Here is a 20,195-nt window from a genome sequence, read left to right as displayed (position 1 = left end):
CCTCGTTACTCTCAACCACTCTTCTTAGTAACTCTCTGTCTTTATTAATCAACTGGCACCGGGACATTTGTATTTGCTCTGTGACATTCAAATACCCAATGTTCATTAAAATAATCCTAAACACATAAAATCTGAACCACAATCTAAATGCTGGAAAAACCATTAGCAATAATGTTTATTTGTCTGGTTGCACTTAGGTGTAAAATTAAAGCTGGCAATACTGCTGCCTACATAGGCTTAGCTGTATTGAGCATAACTGAAGACAAAACATAGTGTGATGCTGTGAACAGCACCTTTCTAGAAGGAAGATATTTTTCTGATACTATACGTCATAACATTTTGTAGATATTTTTCTCCTGCACTAAGATGGCCATGAGAGAATGCTAGCATGCATCCTGATGTCAACAGACAATTGCAGGAAAATGGAATAGCTGTGGGCCTCGTTCCAGCCTATGTAAATGAACAAATGAGTTGGTAGCAGGTGCAACTGAAGCTGAGAAAGACCCGTGCAGTGATAGAAGGTTGCCACACTCAACTGCTTCGTGTTGTAGCTGTTATTCTGATTTATCTGATAGAAGGAAACAGAGTACAGTAATACCTGAGGCTAAAGACAAAGGACAACAGCCACTACTAGACCTAAGGCTGGGAAGAGGGACATAAATGGAGACTCAAAATGAAAACAGGGCTGTACAAAAGCAGTTCTAAAGGACATAAATTGAATTTAGGACAGGTGGAACTCCCCTGTGTACTGTGTACTGAATAGTACACAAACCTGACAAGGATATCAAGGATATATAGTTTGAGTTTCCCTTTTAAATAAAGTGTTTGTTTTTTTTTCTATAAAAGAAACATACCACTTGTAGGTTACCTGCTTTCGGTATTTAAACAGGCAACCCTAAGATAGTCAAGAAATGAAGGTATCTATCAGGATCCCAAAGCTGTCTGTGAGCAAAAGGGCTAAGGATCGTTATGTCTTTGAGCAGTGTGAAGGCTGTTGCAAGGGAACTCTCCTAAAATGGTCTGTTAAGACCCCAAGTGTCTAAAGGGGTGTAACATTTAGGATAATTCTTTTGGAAGCAGGTGGGTTTTGGTGAGGGACGAGGAAGCATAAGGGTAAGGAACTAGAGTGGTGCCAAAGAAAAGAAAAAAAATGGAGCTGGCAAGGACAGTGAGGGAAAGCTAATCTGACTACAAAAGAAAACCCGAAACACAGGGTCTTCAGCGTCTTCAACACCCTAGCTAACCTGCACTGACTACCCAAAACCATACAAGACAAATGGCACTCACCCGTATTAAATTAGTGTACTAATACAAAATCAACTAAGTGTGTAAAGTGTACCCAACAACCTAAACTAACCTTATATACAAAAGTTCACACTAAAACACAAGTGAACCAGGAATACAAATAAGGGAAACAAGAGTAATCAATAGAAACAGGGTACAAAAGAACACAAAGGTTGAACATGTAACACATTAGGGCAAGGTAATGGCAAACAAGGATGAACACACAAACAAACAAAAGTACAAAGAAACTAACAGAAAACCAACAAAACAACAAAGCCAAAGCTATACAAAAATACACACACAAAGCAAAACAAACCAACAAACGAAGCCAAAGCAATAACCAGAAGCAAAACAAAGCGATAACCAGAACCAAACGGGACCGAAGTCAAACGAAAGGCCTTTTCTTCCTGAAAGCCTCCATGTTATATAGTGAATAAAGTGAGTTCTGATTGGCTGAGGGCTGATTGATGATGACATCATATTGAAACAGTGGTGTGATGGTTGGCCAATGGGGAAGGGAGAACAATCAAGGGTCAGCAGTGTGGAACATAGAAAAAAACACACACTGGGACGTAACATGGTCACTAAAAATATTAAAGCGCTCTTTGTCATTGAGTAGCTGTGATTCAAGAAAGGGATCTGTAACACCTATCCTACTTGTAGCCATATCACCCTGCAACTCACAACTGGCAGCCCACTGAAGCTAAGCAGGTATGAGCCTGGTCAGTACCTGGATGGGAGACCTCCTGGGAAATACTAAGGTTGCTTATTTCCAATTGGCCCTTACCAATCATGGCCTCCTAATAAACCCCATCTATGAATTGGCTTCATTACTCTGCTCTCCTCCCCACTGATAGCTGATGTGTGGTGAGTGTTCTGGTGCACTATGGCTGCTGTTGCATCATCCAGGTAGATGTTTCACATTGGTGGTGGTAGAGGGGATCCCCATTACCTGTAAGGTGCTTTGAGTGGAGTGTACAGAAAAAGTGCTATATAAGTGTAAGCAATTATTATCCTCAGAGGAGGTTAAGGTTTAGTTAGGAACAAGTATTTCAAAAGTACAGATGATTGTACTTTTATAGTGCAGTGTATAGTGCTGCGAGCCTGGATATTTGCGATCAAATGGTTTGAACCCCCAAAAGTGTTGCACTGAAGTAGAAGAAGAGAAGATTAGGTTAAAGGAAAAGTCCTGGGTCTCCGTATTAGCAGGTTCTTATAAGATTGTTGTGTCCAACAAAGGAGACACGATCTGGTTGTGTATGAAGCAGGTATTACTTTATTACGTATGCATACGGGAACCAAAGCCGATGAAGTACTGACTCACCTTATTGATACAAAAGGATGCTTTTTTATAATCACAAACAGAAAACCCACCCAAAACAGTTTCAGTTTCAACTTTACACCATGCCATATATGGTGTAAAGCCAAGGCTGCTAGCCTTGGTACATGATAAACTGTAAGAATATTCTTGGGTGCCTTTTAATTATTGTTTAAGCTGACATTATGTACTTCTAGATTTTGTTAATCATGGCTTAAGCAGATATCGGGTGCTCTCAGTTCTGGTCAGGCTGCCTGAAGCTGGCTCTGCCCTCATGTTTCAGGCACATAGCAGCTCACACTTAAATTGCAGTTAGTAATTTTCCGTTATTCTAGCAGGATGGTTAGTAAAATGATGTTAGTAAATTATTTACACAGTAAAAGCAAACTATTGAAATAAGAGAAATAAATGTTTGATCCCTCACCTACAAGAATAAATAATCTCAGAGGAGATAAGGTTACATCAAAACTAAGGTTCTCTGAATAGTGAAACTTTAGGTTACAATCTCACCGGGGCTGCATGATGACAGCACCGTGGAAAAATTAGCCAGTTACAGATCATGGTATTCCCACAGTCCTTAAACTGATCACAAAAAAATGCAAATCATCAGTCATAGGGCGCAGAAATAACACTGGAATGGTGACAATCAACTTTTTTGTGCTACACAATTCTTGATTTGAATTCTACACTGTACACAGTATATTGTGATAGTTAGGGATGTTAATTCACTACTGGCTGGGACTTTCCACCATGAGAAAAACAAGCTACACAAATGTTCTCCTAGTATTCACTAAGTGCATCATAGAATTAATTTTTCAAGTTAATTTCAAAATCTGCAAACAAAAATCCTTAACTACCCCTCCTATAGAACCTTAATTAATTTTCAATTTAAAAAAAAATCTTAATTTGTCCTCTAATCTTGCTTCAAGATCATGAACAAAACAAAAGTCTGTACTTAGCACACTCTTTTATAGGTGAAAAACAGCTGAGAATCATTACCCAGCTACGCTGAGTTCCTTTTTCTATTTTCATTGGAACCAGGCAGAAGAAGCTAGAAAACCCAACAGATAAAGTTAGAGTGATTAGAAACTTCTCAGAATTCTTGGTCCAAAATATATTCCCTTTATGACCTGGCCCTACATCCTGTCACAGTATCCTACGATTCTGTCTGCCTTTTTAATTACTTCATTGCACTGACTGAAAGATCTAAAAGATGCTTCAGCACACATGTCTATGTTTTATTACAAAACAACTAATCTGCTGTAGTTCAGAGTTTCCCATTTTGTTTTTATGCTTTATATTATTAATATACAGTATATATAAAGCTCTGCTCTTGTCTGCTTTAACTTTATCTTCCAGCCATTGCTGCTTCTACAGTGTTGGCTAGTTTATGTACAGTGCATCATTCCAAAAACATGTTTTTCACTGACTGCCTACAGTTTGTACATCAAGAATTAATCTTTTGTGAGCAAGGTGATGAACATCCTACTAAAAATCTAAATACACAATGTTCTATATGCTCTGTATGTGTATTCTGAAAAGTCGAATAGGCAAAACTAATGTTTTCTTACACTGATAATCAGCTCTACTACACCTGACCAGTCAATTAGTACAGTGCATCACAGTTACATGATCTCAACTCTTCTTTTCCTCTTTTCTTTTCTCCTAAAATAATTTTCTCATATTCAAATGGAGATTAAGGGTAACAATCAGCATATTCAACCACCACTGGCTGTTGTACAGTAGTGTATGATAAAAGGTCCTTGTTGGTGCAATGAGGTAAGCTAATGTAATGGACTTTCTTTCATTTTCTTATTTTTATATGGGTAATATAACTAGCTGAAGTAACACATAACTTCTGTATATTTTCTCAAAGCATGAAATGTATTTTTTCTTGTGCAAAACACCTTAAATTTTTAAATAGTGATATATTTGCTGTGTGTTATACTTAGTGTTGTACGTGAAGAAGATGTTTTTTGTGTTAGTCTCAAAATAGCAATATAAATTATATTTTAGTTTATACAGAATAGTCAAATTTGTGGTGGATATGTTTTCACTCAGTTTATACATACAGATAATTTTAGTATAAATTTAGTTTGCATTTTATTTTTAATGATTGCATTCAGTAAGGTTGATGTGTTACTATTAATCTTAAACTTAATTTCTGTATTTGTCAGTATGGCAACACATTGTATTTAGGAAGAGCTTTGCAGGTACATTCACAACATATTTAATTATTAAATGTTATTGCTTATTCCTCTTGTAACTAAACATATCATTCATGTACACCAATATAGAGCATTTCTTGTGATGTATTACCTACTGTGTCCTAGTTTGGTTTCTGTGTTGCAGAGGAATTGATATACAGTATTTAGCAGATCACTACTGAGTTACTACAATTTACTGAATTATTCAAAAGATACAGTAAACAGGTGAAAACAGTAAACAGTAAAACTGCTGAACTAAATACTGGGGATCACCTTAGAGTGGGGAAGCAGGAAAGGATCAAGTGGAGATTAAATGGTAAACGGTACTAAAGCATTCGGTCAAAGTCCAACAGATTACGGAACGGCTTCTACCTCCAAGCAATAAGACTGCTAAACAGCCAACCTGCAGCTCCTTTAGCAAATCACCCGTAATGGATACATGGACATACAGTTGTCATTGTATTCAGCATACTGCACTACTTAGACATAATGTATTGCATACACCCTGGACACATAGCAGCTCTATTCATATTGAGTTTTGTCTGAGTTTATCTTAGTCAATTTCTGTTGCATTTTTATCTATTATTATGTAACCTTTAATTTTGTGATTTTTATCCCCCCCAGTGAGCTTGCAGAAAAGACATTTAATTGCCAGCAACTACTGCTGCACGCTGTATTGCTGTGCATTTGATAAATCAACTTTGATTGATTGATTGAGATTAATTCCTAAAAACAGAAGATGAAATGAGTCAAGAGAAGAAATCTAGTGGATGAATTCAAATGGAAACATAAAAAAACAGTAATCTGAAATTGAACAGAAGGATTAGAAACGTTTACATTTGATTACGAGTGCTAGAGAATATGAAAACTTTGAAGGATAAACTTGACTTCTGATGTCTTTCTCATATAGGAATCTTTGAACCTACGTGAAAGGACACACTCATAAAGGTCTGTGTAAATTTCTTCATGAGAAAGAAATAAAGTGGCTTCAGTGTACAGTGTTCTGACATGGTCCTTGAAATTGTAAAACATCTTTATTCGTCTCTCACCAATGTAGATGGAAAGGCACTTTCTTACAGTACACTGTACTAGTGACAATTACATTAAATACAACGCTTACATGCAACTATAAATATGATACTGTAAGTCACAGTGCTGTATAAAACAAAATATATTTTTTTAATTACCTACAGTGCTCAGAATTCTTAGTGTATAAAAGTACTCAGATATTATTCACTACTAAGCTCATCAACTATATTATGATATAATTGACAACCTATAAAATGTTTTTCTAGCTCACAATGGCTGAGTGTCTTATAGATATTATGGAGAGCTTCTCCTCCACCACATCAGCTAACATTTCGCACAGTTCTCCCCCTACTTTAGAATGGATGTTGTTTTTATTTGTTTTTTTTATTAAAAAGCTTTACATTACCAAGCTCAAAAGGCTTCTGTATTTCAGTTTTCTAAGGCCTAAACACTTAAAAATTAGATAAAATGTAAAAACTTTCATGAAGAACACTGTGATTTTCAATAAAGCTGAAACAACAGAATCAGCCCTTGTAGATTACACTAAAAAAGAAAACAAGGAAATGAAACATTAAAGTGAAAAAGAATCAGGCTGAGCAGTGACAGTAAGACAATGAGGTGTACAGATGCAGCCATTTAGAATGTGCAAGGAGTAAGGCAGTATACTGCAGTAGGAAGTATGTTATTTTAATTGTATTATTTTTTTAATAACCTGACTCAGAACTGCACTACTCTGTAAAACGCTGAAAAGAGAAGAAAAGAAATACAACGTTTTGGCTTTTACCCGAAGAAGGCTCCACAGCCAAAACGTTGTGTTTCTTTTCTTCTCTTTTCAGTATGAAATAAACCTTTACTTGTTCCGTTGCAGCCTACGCATGCTGATGGAGCTACCGTCTTGAACTGCTCTGTAAAACTGCCACTTGGTGGATTGAATCATTAAAGCACCATAGCTGCATGTTGTAACAGGAAATCAGCACAGTATTGAAGGTTTATTAACCCATTAATTCTTTCCTCAACTCAACTCTCAATAAGATCCTGCACTGTATGTCATTAGACTGTATCATACAGAATTATTATTTTTTTTCATTACATACAGTACAGTACACATAATTATTAGTAATTTTGCATAAATAGTAATTAGAAAATCATTTTATTGTAGGTTTTGATTATTAAAATGTTTTATTCATAGGGGCTTCAAAAATGTATATTTAAAAATAAATAAACATGATGCCAGATGAAAATACACTTTGATTAGTGACTTGAATGACTGTCCTGAACAATACTTTCCTGGTGTTCTCCTCTATCCTGTTTGTCTCAGAGTTTTAGGTAGAGGAGGGAGAAATACGATGCTGAGGTCATCCTCTGCTGCTCCCAGTCCCTGGTGCCTGAGTCCTCTCCTGTGTCCAACTGCAGCAGTGTGTTTTCATTGGAACCAGGCAGGCTTTTAAACCCTTCTTCACAAAGACTCCTAACTCTCTCCCAGGGGGGTGAAGCTTTGTGTTGGCTGATTGTACACAGATGGCCGGTGTAATAATGCATTGATCAATTGTGCACTGTCCTTCCATAAGGCCCCCCTTGATCACAGATCCAATCAAACCGATTTGCAACCCCACACATTACCCCTCAATGGAGTGACAATTGCCTGGCACTTATGCTAAGAGCAACCTTGAACAGGGCAGAAAACAGAAAGGACATTGCATGAAGCTGAATCAGCACTAAGATGTCACTGGCCCATTAATGAAACCGCCATCAACATAGCCTGTCACAATTGTAGTCCCTCCCCCTTAGGGGTGTTTCGGCTCGTTCACATTTTAGTTGATTTTGTGCACCTGCTCCCTGTTCCAGCCTTACTACAAAAGCCAGACGGTCACTCTGTCCCAGGCTCTGAATTGGAACACGGACGCCCAGAGGTTCGCCTACCACCGGGTCGCCCTACGTCTGCGGCTCGGGTGGCATTCGCCTCCTAGGTGTCCTGAACCAGCCAAGTCTGGGACCTGGAGCACCTGGTTCTGTTCCCCCTTTTTCCCCCCGACCCTTCGCCAGATCCTGCTCCGGTTTTTAACTTTTTCTCGTCTGTCTACAACCCCTCGCCGGATCCTGCTCCGACTTTTAACTTTGTCTAGTTCATCTTGGATCGATCACCTGGCTCTGGACATCTACCTGAAGGACTTCCCTTCGGACTCCCTTTTTGGACAGTTCACCTGGACCACGCCCCTCGGAGCAACTTTTTCACGCCCCCCCCGTTTGTCTACCAGCCCTGTTCCTCGTCCCCTCCCTGTGTCTGTTCACTCCCTTCCGGATTTTGTTGTCTGCATAGAGTCCTGAAAGACTCTTCGTAACATACAGTAGCCCTCGACACCTGGTGCCAAGCACCCATTCTTTCTCTCCTTAATAATTGTTCACTATGTTGTTTCCCCCTTATTATAGTCGGTCACTATAATGTTTCTCCCTTAATTCCCCTTGTGTTGATCTGTTGTCCTGTTTACAAGATAAAGACTCCTCTCATGCAATTTAACTGCTTCCTACTAACTCCTGGCAATGTTTTAGAGAGGCTGCTGGGAAATGAATGCTAATGATCTCTCTTTCAATAACTTATATAATACATACTCCCTTGACCCATTTTATTTTAATGTTGTTTTTTAACTTTTTCTCACAAAAAAACAGAACACACTATTCTCTAAAACAGATGACAAATTGTGAGAACCACATAGTCTATCTTGGGTATTAAAAGGAAATCTATGAAAAATAGGTATCTAAATGTGCCTCAAGTCTCTGCTGGGTGCATTGGCTGTGAAAAGGAGTTCCTTATAAGTGGTCAGGGATTGTCAAATTTCTTTTGTTATCCCACCACCACTGACCTCTGAGGCCACCTCCAGTTCCAGGTTTGTCTTAGCAAGAGACTTCTGACCGAGTAAAAGTGAGTAACTGCAGAAAATACACTAAACAACCTCGCAGCCTCACTGGGGGCTCTTCAGCCTGCACAGCTCTCTAGATGTATTGAAGACACTTACCAGGTAGCCTTCATGTAGTCTGTTTGTCCTCATGTTTACTGATAGATAAACAAACATTAAAATGTTTCCAAAAAATCCAGAAGTGATATTTTTAGCTGCCAAAATGTATTTTGTTACATGATTTATATTCTAGATCAAGTGGTACTAAATCAATAGAGCTTTTTTTACAATTTACAACAAATACAATGTTCTTATTATGTAATATCCTTCTAAAAGGATAAACATTATAACTTTTCATATGCAACATACATATTAATTTAAATATAAATGATATAAAAGTTAGCAGAAGCACATTAAGCACATTTCCCAAAATACCCACTGTAAATTATTGAGTTAAAGACTTTGGTGCATAAAATATATATGAAGAAAGTGGAATACTGTTGTGTACTTTGTTTTGTTTTTTATATTTAGCGACCACTACCATCTAACCTAGGTCCATTAGGTATATATGACGGCATACTTCTGATTTTATTTTCCACTACCAAACTTTTCTTTTACTTGTAAAATTCCACATTAATATTCCATATTAACTTGGTTGAAGCGTACACAGAGAGAAACAGATTAAATGAAGCAATGGTTTCACTAAAATCTAATGCATCACAAGTGCTACCTACAGTATCAATTATCTTTGGGCAGTAAATTACATAACGCAATGCGACACATTATTTTTAAGGTAATTGGAAGAAATACTGTGTGTTCTGAGTGCCCGGTTCTGTATGTGTTACAGAGTGTTAAAAAGCTGTATCATAATCCACATTGGTATAGCTAGCATGACCCCCATCAAACAACAATGTGTGCATAAAACGAATTGTGGGTGGGCCTTGTCAGGGCTGAAAAGTGGATTAAATTTAGGAACACTGAAAGACTGTAAGAAAGGAAAAATTGTTACACATAAACTGGATGAAATATGAAATGAAACAAAAACTTCAGACCTGGAAATGGACAGACTATTAAAGCGTCTCCAAAGCTAGTGACTGTGGTGACAGTGAGGCACAGTGTACAGTGCCTTTAATGGTTAAACATTACAATCAATACTGAAAGTGAAACTTAAACTAAGTTTTTTTTTAGCTGTCATCTCCTGATTGGTCCTCTGTGTTTTCTATAAATATATGTCCTATGCATCCAAAGATTAAATCATTTGGATTTTTCTGGAACACCAAACTAGGTCACTGGTAAGAAAAAGAAGGATTAAATACTAATAATTAATATTGATTTCTTCTCTCTGCATTAATGCTGTACTTAAATTGTTTTGCATTGCAACAGCAGAATAACAGAGATGCCTTTGTAAAGCAGATCTACAAGTACAGTAGGTTATTATAATTATTTTTATTTTTATTTGTTTTTGTTGTTGTTGTTGTTGTCGATAATCATATAAAAAGCACACAAGGAGAGGAAAGAGCAGAATTCATGCCATTACAACTAGGGTTTGGAATGCAGTAAGAATGTAAATGGGCAGACACAGAACTAATTAAATATCTTATTTTTGGGGGATATAATTCCAAAGCTTTGGGGTATAGCAAATGAAGGCCCTGGCACCCATAGTGTGTAGGTGGGCTTGTAGAACAGGAAGGAGACAAGAATTACACTAAAAATTGGGAGGTGAACAAGTGGAAACATGTACATGCTGAGTTGCATTATTGTTTCAATGATTTAATTGCTCAATTATTGTTTCAACTGAAATGATAATAATATTAGCACCAATATCAATACCAATTATCATAATATTTGCACCAAAATGACCATGCAATTGCTAAATTACATGGAACACTGTTAGTCAGAAATTACTGTAATGGTTCTATACAAAAGTGTTACTCTCACTCTCTTATTAATCTATACATATAATAAAACTTTTAATTTTCTGTATACTTTTGATTAATACAGATGAATGCAGATATTCAGAAAGATTTCATGAGGATTATCGTTTTATTTAATTAGGCACTGGTGTTTATCCCAAATTCTTAACATGGTATTCATGTCTCTTCTAAATCGCTCAAAACAACCATGTAACTGTGTATGTAAATTTGAATTCTAAACACACATACAGCACAGATTGATCATCATAAATGTCACAATATCAATGCTGATTGAATGTAACACACATAATTGTATTTCAATACAGAGATGGGTGGTTCCAAATCAAAACCAACACCATACCAAGGTAAGATTTATCTTTCATTCATAATCTACAAAAAATATTAGAACAAGAAGTTCCCTCAACAGCCAAAATATTGTTTCTTCTTTCTACTTTTCACCATGGAGTTAATCATTATTTGTTCCCTGTTTAATAAGCACTACACTTATCCTATGTAGTGAAAGATAGGGTTCTAACTTAAATGGAATTCATTAAAAAAAAAACACTTCCAATTCTTGGGATCTGTTGCTCTTTTATCAGAGATCACATTAAAGGTTGTTTGGCTTGTTTGAGTGAGTGTGAGTGTCTTGGAATGCATTTTATCTGTCAAACAACTGTCTGCACATCATACTCACCCCCTTACCCAGCCAACAGTGACTACAGAGAGGAACAGGGAATGGCATTAAATACTACCATGAGTTTCATGGTGCCCTAAGAACCTTCTCATTTCCTGAAACACAAGCCAAGCTCCTGGAATTCCGTCTCACCTTGATCCACCCAAGCACTAATATACCCTAATATAGGAATATTTCTGAGACATGGAGGATATTTTGATACTCTTTGGCCTGCAATTGATGATGGTGCTTTTCCTGAGTCAACAGGACCTTAGGAATACAGCAGGTTATCTCCTTCCTCCTTAAAATCCAAGCTGACCTTGTGTAAAACCAGCTCTATTTGATCTCTTAGGTTGATTTCCAAACTGGGAAATGGAAGATATCCCTCTTGAAATTATCCACAGCTACATTGTTTCCCCAGGCCTACCACTCACAACTGTAATATTTTCATTTCTCTGGGACTCTTACTTCATGTTACAGAAAAGGTATTTGTTTTTTCATGGCCCTTAGCAGCTGTAATGTCACAAATATTTAACAGACAGTTATCATACTGATACAAACAGTATGATAATCACACAAATGACAATACATGCAGTTTTACTATTCTTCCTCTACAATAGCAAAAAGATATTTTAATATAATTATATATTAAGTATATACAGTATATTAACTATGTGGTATAATAATACCATAAAAAGTGAAGTTTTATGTGGATATAATATAGAACATGAAAAAAAAACAATTACTGTTATTATTTTCAGTATAAAAAAGATATAAGAGAATAAATGTCAAATGCAGTTTAACAAAATATTCTACGATAAAATTGACTTTTAACACAATATTAAAAATGAACGGTGTCTCCTCTACTGTCAGAGGTTAATTTCCAAAAAACATACATAACAAACAACAAACAAAATAAAATAGATTTGTGAAATGATCTGCTGTAATAGAAATGGCTGATCGTTCACTCACAGATTAGAGACGAGTTGACGTACTGGTGATATGCGAGAACACTTTCCAGGGAGCAATTTAATCATTTAACCATAATCAAAGCCCCTAAAATAAACTTCATCAGATGGAATCAAATATATTAACATCACTGATAATGTACACAGCTGTCTTGTTTGCACTGGGGTGAGGATAAATATACTTAATGTTCTGAGTTCTTTCTTGCATTGTCAGACTGTGAATAAATTAAAGCATTTTATTAAACAGGCATTTGTGATTTTAATCAAGATGGGGGTAATGGGAACTCTCTATTATTCTCTCTATTATATTATAAACACCCAAAAATAAATTCAACGAAAGGCTTCGAAGAAAGAGGCGCTCTTTCCTTCTGGTTTAACAGTCTGTGCAGAGACAAAACAATCAGGTTAAACAAGAGAGTGTGGCATTACTTTTTGTCAATGAAAAAATAAAGTATTTTCATGTTGAATTAGTTGTCCTTCTTTTGGTTGGATAAACATGAATAGCATGAAGCAACACGGGGTCATTGTTATGATTTCTCTATTATTATCAAAACCCTCAAATCGTTAGATGTTGGTTATTTTGGAAACATTTTGACATGTCCCTTGTAATTGCACTGCTGTTGATATTGTAGCAATAGACAAAATGAAATGCTTGGGGTTTGTAATGTAGGGATTTCTATATTTATGTCTTAATTTAGTGGTTACGTTAGTGACAAAGGCTAAACATTCAGCTTCAGTACGCCATATGGCCGACCTTACATACATGTTTGGCCGACATTACATGTTTAAATAAACAAAAAACAAGTCATTTATTCCTTTATCATGTCCTCTCTTTGCTAGTTAATGTTACTTCACTTTGTCGGGGGTGATTTTTTTAGGCAAAAAACAGGCTGTTTACAGCCTGTTTCATGTTCTTCCTGAGATTGTTGAGCGCAGTGTCAAAATGTTTCCATATGAAAGGATTCATATGAAAGGCGGTGACGTCACCGTGCTGGCAAGCCGGCTTTCACAACCTGTAATGTCGGCCATATGCGTTAGAATATATTTAGATCTTTAAATTAATATCATTATTAATTTCTTTAGCATCACAACATTGTCCAATAATACCTTTCTTGTGTCTAACGTTTAGTTAAGCAGGATTTGAGCTACAGACCATAAAAAAAACAGGATTAACTTTTTTCTATCTCTTTCTCATCCGCTGCGATTCTGGTGTTAATAAAATGTGTTTACAAAGAAAGTGAAATACAGTAATACTACCAGCTATATAAATACATATACAGTATTTAGATCCTTAAATTAATATTGTTAAAATTTCTTTAGATACTAGATTCCATATGTGATACTAGATCTTGTTTATATTAAAGTTATATCACTGGGCAGAGGCCAGCCTCAGGACAGCACTGCTAGAGCACCACAACTTCGTAACACATGTTTTTCCATACTGTAGTTTGAGTCTTTGTGTAAGCTGTAAGTTCTTTTAATGTATTTCTTAATAAACATTTGAAACACTTTAATTTTGTAAACTTAACACGCATTCCGTACAGAAATAAAATAATGTTTTCTACAGGTGTTAAGCAGATTAGCAGGTTACTGACAAAATAGTGCAACGTGCACCACTGTGGACGTACGGAACTCAATGTGAGTTATGTCTTGCATTGTCAGATTGTGAATAATAAAAGCATTTTATTAAACACGCGTATGCGATTTTAATCAAGATGGGAATAATGGGAACTCTCTATTATATTATAAGCACCCTTAGACTGGACAAAAGATTTTTTTAATTTTTAAAAAAGAAATAAAAAATGAGATATAATATGTTCCTGCTTAACGTAGACATTGCATGATTTTAAAAGCTATAAAAACAGGTTTCGATAGTTAATAACAACTTTTAACGTGTGAAAATGGGTGATTTTTCTTCCTTGTGATCAGCTTAGAATCTTTGTGTTTCCCTCCGTATCACATTGGGCCTAACAACACCTTTTAACTGTGACTATATCCACGATATAGCACGGCCTCTCTTACCTTATTGCTTAAATAATTAAATTCTGAAAAGTAGTCATGTAGTTATCACTTAACTTTGAGTGTTTTGTGATATTTAGAAATACCAACAAATTCAATATAGTGTCGATGATATTTATTATCAGTTATAACGACAGCAGTAGCAGCTTCAAATTATTTGTTGTTATTAATAAATGATTTAGCTTTGAACAGTTGTGATATTTTGAAATATTAAAAATGTCAATATATAGTAGTGTCCATAACATTTGCCATTTTAGTTTTTCAAAGAAATGTGTATTTGTTAAAAGAAAACTCATAGCAACAGCTGGGTTAGATCCTCCAACCCCAGGCATAGAGGGCACATGCTTAAGCCATCATGCCACAGACGTAATCAGGTGGGAAGGAGTGAAACTGAAGCATACATATCCAAAGAAAGTGTACTATTGTGATAATTTGAGCTACAGTACATGAATATAATTATATTGCTAATTAATTTCTTTAGATACGTGATTCCATATTATATTTCCTATTAATCAAATTCTAAAACTATGCTTTTGTTTACTATGATAACGAGTGTATTCGCAGAAAAGGTTAAAACATTATAGCTTTTCACAAACTTTATAAACTTAATACAGTCTGAAGGAGCATGTAAAAAGTTTCCAAAATAACCACATGTAAGACTTTGATGCTTAAACTGTTTAGGAAGAAAATGGAATACTAGTGTGTATTTTTTCTTTAAACTACCAATACCAGGCATGTGCAGTTTACATAATATGTTTATGTTCCTAAATTAATATTGTTTATGACCATCAGACGCGTTATGCTCCTCTTCTTTTTATGCTCAGCTACAGTACTAAAATTTCCCTTTAGTTGTAAAATTCCATATAAATATTCAATACTAAGCAAATTAAAACATGCACAGTAAAGAGATGAAATTATTCAATCTTTTCACTAATGACCAATGCACCACGAGTGCCCCTGTCGGTCATTTTGGCCAGCCAATCACGTACCGCAGTACAACGCAGTGACTTGTGGGTAATTGCGTGTGGTACGGGTTTGTACCGTGCATTTTGAATGGTTGCATTGGTACATTTCTTAATTTAATAATAACCACATTTTTTTGTTATGATTTTTGTTATTATATTTTATAAATATGCTGCCTGCCAGTCAGTTAAGAACAGAACCAGTTAAGGACAGTACCACTGATAGACAAAAAAGTTTGCAATTTAAATAATTTTGTGTTGCTACAGTATCAAAAGCAGCATTAAGAAGCGTAAGGATATCTACTGTATAATGTAGCTCCTGAGTCTGAGGCAATAAATAAATTATTCAAAACCCTGAAAAGAGCAGTCTCAGTGCTATGATTTAAGTGGAAACCAGACTGAAATGGCTCAAACAAGTCATTGGCTATCATATAAGACTGTATTTGATGTGCAGCCACACATCTAAGGTTTTTTCTATCTAACTCCTGAGATAGAAATGGTAAATCATTTTGTCAGAATCCAAGCCTGGTGTTTTTCTATAGGAGTAATTGACATAGTCTTTAAGGCATTAAGGTATTTATACACTGTGATTTACCTAAAACATGATACACTGGAATAATCTACTGTATGTTGTACATAGCACTGATTTATAAGAAAACAATGACATCCTCTTTTTCTAAATGGTTTATGACTTTACTTCAAATTTAAAGGATACATTGCCCACTATCAGTGCCTCTACAGGGAGCAATGTGCACACTGTAAACAACAAAAAGGCTAGGAACCTCATTTTGTAATGAGCAGCTCTTGTTTTAAGTGATATTATACATGTCATGAAATGGAGAAGTATTTAAATGTATTTTTAAAGCAGTTCATGCCTCTCCTTAGTGCTGCCATTAGTCTACCACTTGTTTTTGTGTGTATGTGTGCCTCCTGCAGTTTTGTATACTAACAATGGCTGACAGTGTTACAGTATATTATCTTTTTTTAACAGATCCACTAAAAGAGGCCACCAGGAAACATTCCTTACTAGCAAAAAACAACATGGATAAGGTTTCTGAGTATTTACTGAATTAATGCATATTAGACAATCTTAAAAACATCATTACTAAAGAAAGAAGAGACTAAACAATGCTTTGTGCATGATGCATGGTATGTAGCATTAGTCCAAGTCATAAACAAGGGGCGAATGTGTAGCCAAAACTGTGTACATATAAATATAAAAAATGCAAATTATAATTTTTGAAATAGCACACTGAAAAAATATTTAAATTGGGAAAAACTTGGAAAAACTCAGTCAAAATTAAATGCTGTAAATTTGTCTAATATAACCAGCCAAAACACATTCAATAAAACACTTAAATGTATAGATTTAAAAATATTAATGGCAATGAAATATAATGTTTATGCTTTGAAATTGTTCTTCTAAATTACAGTTTCATTTAATCATTTACTTCAGTATTATCAGCAGTGAACTGACTTATAAACATTATTTGATTTCAGCTTCTATTGTAGCGTTGAAATAACAAGTTATCTTTGTTCTCTGGCACAACAAAGTAATTTTCTGGTGACAAGCTTCAGAAAAACATTTTAAAAAAAGTTGATTCCCGGGCACAACATCTATGACTATTTGTTTCACATATTAAATATTGTAAGTGTCAAGCTTCTGTATTTTACAGACTTGGAAAAATGAGAGCAAGGGCTGATTGATGACCTGTTGCTGCTTTGTTTGTGCTGCTGAATTCTGGATCACCTTTCATTTCTTGAGAGAATTTAAGTATCGCCACATAAAAACAGTAACATACTGAATCACAAAAGTACTATAGACAATATAGAGGGCATTGGAAATGGAATAATAATTGTGGAAGTGCTTTTTGATAAACGGAATCTTGAAGTGGCAAGATGTAGTTCTGTGATTCCAGAAATGTATCCCAAATGTATCCCAATGGGGCAGAAACAGTAGTACAGAAAACGGAGGGATATAGTGCTTACAAGTCTTTTACGATTTCTTGTTTTCAATTATCTTACAGACAAGCATGAGGGAAGCAAAAGACTATACTGGAAAGTAAGTGCTCCTTAATCTGTGTACTAAGATACAGTATAAGAAACACGTTTCTGTGTATAATTACAAAAAACAATTACACCTCTTTTCATATGTTCCGAATTATTTTCTGCTTTCTTTCCTCTTTTTTTCTCATGAGGATGTGATGAGTATAAATGTACTGATTAACTGATTCTAAGCTGTTAGATTACTGAGGTGTTTTCTCCTTGGTTGATATGCATTTCCATGTGCATTTCCAAATCCCTTATCCCTTAATATCCCTTAAATCTATAGTTTATAGTTAGATTAGAAAGATTATAGAAAGATTATCCCCACAGGCTTGGGTATTGGCTAGGATTCAAAACCAGACACAAGGCTATCCCAATTAATAACTAATGCCTCACATTGAAGAGGTTACAATATGCAATCACAAGTTAATTCAAAACTACTGACATCTTTTTTAAAACATTTAAAGTTAAATACAATATATTTTTAGAGCCAATATATATAATATACAGATAAAAACATTCAAAACATGCATTAGAACCCATTGACGTGTTAGAGTAGCTTCCCTTTTCTTTGCTGTACCACAGTGTAGCTCGTTTGTGCGATACACTGACCAAAGACACTTGTGGAGCATTTGTGTTGGTGAACAACAAGAGATCCTAAAGTCCTGAGCAGATCACACTTCAACAGTTGACCCCCTCCTCTTCTTGGGCGTCTAGCAGTATCCTTTAACCTACCAGCTGATGTCCAATAAGGCAGAAAATAAGGTGCTATATCCCAGGATATTACGAAAAGATAAATACTGACTTTAACAATGTGCCTGTTACTTGAAAACAAGAAAAATAAATACTTTTAAATGAGTAACATTAATATTAGCAATATTTTTGAAAGTTTAAAGTGGTTACAACTGTATTAGTCCCTATTCACCTTCTTGAAATTAATAAGAATACACAAAGAAATTAACAAACACATTAACACTCAAGTTACAGTGAGATCCAGTCAGCAAAGCAAATTAGAAATTCTCCAGATTCTTTCTAATATGTCTCCTTTTGCATTTTTAGGAACAGAAAGCGCCAAGGTTGCACATTCTTCATGTTCGTTTTATCTCCTTCCACAGGACATATGTACGGGTTTCACAGACTCTCTGTGAGGGGGAGACTAAGGCTGTTAAGCAGAGAAAAATCCAAATCCAGAAGGCCCTGAGTAATCTGAAAATCCCTTGTAAATTGGTATGGTTTTTATTATTTTTTATTTGTGTTGCAGAAATACATATTCAGTGTATTTTGCAAAATGCAAGTACAGTTAGTTACTGTAAGCATCATACAAAAAACTGTATTGTTACATCCCAGTGTGTGGTCTATGTGTGTTTTTGTTATGTTCCACACTGCTGACCCTTGATTATTCTCCCTCCTCCATTGACCCACCATTACACCACTGTTCCGTATGACATAATCATCAATCAGCTTCTCAGCCAATCAGAATGCATCTTATTCAGCATATAACATGGAGGTTTTCTGAAGGAAGAGGCCTTTTGTTTGACTTCAGTCTCGTTTTGCGTTGCGTTGCGTTGCGTTGCTTTGTGTGTGTGTATTTTTGTATAGCTTTGGCTTTGTTGTTTTGTTTGTTTCTGTTAGTTTCTTTGTACTTTCGTTTGTTTGTGTGTTTATCCTTGTTTTGCCATTACCTTGCCCTAATGTGTTATATGTTCAACTTTTGTGGTCTTTTGTACCCTGTTCCTGTTGATTACTCTTGTTTTCCCGTATTTGTATTCCTAGTTCACTTGTGTTTTTGTGTGAACTTTTGTGTATAAGGTTAGTTTAGGTTGTTGGGTACATTCTACACACTTAGTTGATTTTATATTGGTAACACTAGTTTAGTACGGGTGAGTGCCATTTGTCTTGTATGGTTGTTGGGTAGTCAGTGGAAGTTAGCTAGGGTGTAGGAGACACCGAAGACCGTGTGTTTCGGGTTTTCTTTTGTAGTCAGGTTAGCTTTCCCTCATTTTCTTAGCCAGCTCCATTTTGTTTGTTATTTTCTTTTCTTTGGCACCACTCTAGTTCCTTACCCCTGTGTGTTATCGTGTCTTGTCAGTCACTTATTCAACTTAAAATCATCACTTCTGCATCCACCTTTGTTATCACGCTTCCTAGTCCCTCACCAGAACCCACCTGCATCCAAAAATTATCCTAAATGTTACACCCCTTTACCCCTAGACACTTGGGGTTGTAACAGCATCAAAATCACAAAGTTATTATCAGGAAAATAAAGACATTTTATTTTGTAGCAGGTGCATTGTCATGTTAGTGAAAAGATATGACATAAGAAAATTAATTATGCTAGTTAGCATTTGTCGTAGGGGTTTATTGTTGCTGTGAATGCCACAGGCATGTTACTCCTTTCCCGATTACATGGATGCAGTTAATAGATGAGAGGGTGGTGAATGGACAGGCTTTGGGGAAAATGGAGAGTACATAAAGTCTAATAAAAGAGGCAGAGCAGAAAGGGAAAAAGTGTATGGGAAGACAAATGAAACTAAGATTTTGCAGGCTTCTGCATTGTCTGAGATAACAGTAGGCAAGGATCAGGGCTCTGAATTGTGTGCAAAACAGGCACCTTACAGGTCTTAATAGGGAAGGGACTTGTGAAATGAAGTAGAATAAGTAAATGGAAGAAGAAATAATTCAGTTTGAACCATGAAATTGTAGGTTGAGTTGGAGTGATTAAATAGCGCTGGTGGAGAGGGTGACAGCCAAGATGGAGTTACAATATTTCATGCTGTTTTAATGATCCTAAGTGGTGATATTACATATATCATAACAGGTTGCACTTTTGTTGCTGGTAAGTAGATTCTTGCACTGTTGTTATTTACATTAGATGCTTTCATGAG

The sequence above is a fragment of the Atractosteus spatula genome, chromosome 24, assembly GCF_055471065.1.
Source record: "Atractosteus spatula isolate fAtrSpa1 chromosome 24, fAtrSpa1.hap1, whole genome shotgun sequence".
NCBI classification, from domain to species: domain Eukaryota; kingdom Metazoa; phylum Chordata; class Actinopteri; order Semionotiformes; family Lepisosteidae; genus Atractosteus; species Atractosteus spatula.
The sequence above is the reverse complement of the archived record's forward strand: the minus strand, read 5'-3'. Positions refer to the sequence as shown.